This window comes from Carlito syrichta, unplaced genomic scaffold, assembly GCF_000164805.1.
Source record: "Carlito syrichta isolate Samal-C Ts95f unplaced genomic scaffold, Tarsius_syrichta-2.0.1 Scaffold288153, whole genome shotgun sequence".
Lineage (NCBI taxonomy): Eukaryota > Metazoa > Chordata > Mammalia > Primates > Tarsiidae > Carlito > Carlito syrichta.
Genome location: NW_007232249.1, coordinates 444,595 through 446,903, shown reverse-complemented (window position 1 = coordinate 446,903; position 2,309 = coordinate 444,595).

Here is a 2,309-nt window from a genome sequence, read left to right as displayed (position 1 = left end):
GGATGGATGAGGCGGCAATGAAGGGTTTCCCTCAAGGCTGAGAGCCCAGGACGTGCAGAACTGAAGTGGCAACAGGTGCACACAACTGTGGTACCTCCACCGTGTGCTAGCTCTGTCTGGCCACCATTGACAGCTGCAGGGGAAATGAGAGGCGCAGGTTCCAGCTGATGAGTGCCTGTGTCAGGATTCAACCCTCCCTCTCTCTGGACTACTAAGAGGGTTGATACCCGGGACAGGTTCCCGAGCCCACAACTCTCCCTAGAATGTCAAGAGCCCCCCACCCAGTACTCCTGGAAGACTCTCCCCTGGCCAGTGAAGGGAATGTAGTATTTATGTAAATGTATGTTAATGAGCGTAACGTGCCCTCGGAGCCTCTCCCGGCTCTGGAGAAGGGTGGTAAAGGGAGGCCCCGCCTCCAGCCCCCTCTCTTCCCCACCCCTCCCTGCTGGGCAATGAAGAAAACAGGAGTGAGGGAAGAGCTGTGATGTGGCTTGCTGGGGGGGGCTCCCCCATCCCAGAGGGGCTGACCTCAGCCTGGGAGGAATGTGCAGGAGGCGGAGGGCGGGGGTGGAGCCGGTGGGGGCAGGGCCACCGGCAAAGGTCCAGGGTTCTTGGTGGCCCCTCCCTCAGCCCCTCAGCTCTGGCATGGTCCTTCGAAGGGAGGGGGAACTGGCAAGGAGGGGAGGAACTAACCTTTCAAAAAAAGATGGGCCAGGGGTCCCTGGTAATGTGGGGACCAGACTGGAGGTGGGTGGGGAAAGTGCCTGACAGACTATTTCCCAGGATATCCCCTGGGGTGAGTATTAGAGTGTCAAGGAAATTAGGCCTCAGGAGAAGACATGGCCTTCTCCCACTACCTCCCCCTACCATGCCTAAGTCCTCAGAGCAGCATGACCTGATACCCACGTGGCCAGAACAGGGGAAGATTGCGATGTTGGAGCCACCAGCCTTAATGGCCAAAGCAGGTGTGAGTGAGGAGCTGGAGATCCCATCCAGCCCGGGCTGGGTACTGAGAGGGTTGGCACAGCCTCCCTCAGATGGGGTCCCACCCTTGCCACACTGGACCAGAGTCCAGGCAAGGACAGAGGGGCAGGCCCAGCTGGTGATGAGGGGAGGGGTGGCAGGTGCTGGGACTTGGCACAACAATCCAGTTTTTTTCCAGAAAAAAATAGCCAAGCCCTTAGCAAGCTGTGCCACTGACACAGAGCAAGAACCCAGGCAGGCCTCTGTTCATGTATGTCCCAGCAAAGGATAGAGAGGCCCAGGAACTGGGATGGCCCTAGGGCAGGAGTATAGGCAGGAATAGGGACCCTAGTTGCCTCTCCTGATTTGCCCCATTCTGTTGAGACCCAGACCCAGGCTGAATTCCAGAATCCTTGGGGGCTTTCAGAGCCTCAGTGTGACCCACAGGTAATGACCTTGCTCCTAGAGTGCTGCCTCCACGGGCCCCTAGCATGGCCTGCCACACTTGGACCTGGGGCTGAGGAGCAGGAAGGAAACCTTGTAGGTACAGTGACAACTTGAGCTCCCTTTCCTGGGGACCTCAATTCCTTCCTACTCAAGGGAAGGGACACATCTGGAGGAGGGAGGGCAGTGCACAGGGCTCAGGGAACCCAGAGACAGCCCAGTTTCTTTGGCTGGAGGTTGAGTCCCAGGCTATTGGAAAGATGAGGGAGGGTCCTGGTCCCATTTCCCAGTGTGAATGCAGGGTTGGGGCGGTGGGGATGGGGGTGGGATGAAATAGACACTGGGATCCTGGGTCTGGAGAACTGAAGGCAGTGGGGGCAGATAGGGGGCACATTGGGGGTGGGTAGGGGCCTCAAAGACACTTGCTGATCTTGGCTGCTTGGGTGGAAAATTGTAAACAGCCAAAGAATTTTGTTTGCTTGCACAGGGCCAGGGGAGACTGAACAGGTCCAAGGCGAGAGGCAGCTAGTCCAGGAGTAAGAAAACGCCACATCCTGGAAACCCGAGAGCTCAGGCAGGGATCCATCACTTTACTTGCCCCCGAAGGCCCTGGGTCCTCCCACTGGCCCTTCATTCACCTGCCACCTTCATTCCAGGCCAGGCCAGGAACCCCAGGTCCTGAGACTCAGGAAGGAAGGGCATGGCCTCACTTCTACTTCCAGGGAACATGCACCTCTGTCCTGCCTGGCTGAATGGCATCCAGGGGATGGACAACAGAACTACACACATGTGACATGTCCCTATAGCCTTGCTGATCCCTGAGGAGCTTCTCATCAGCCTTGGGAGGTGACAGGAGAATGCCTTTTTTTTTTTTTGAGTTGAAGTCTCACTCTGTCGCCCAG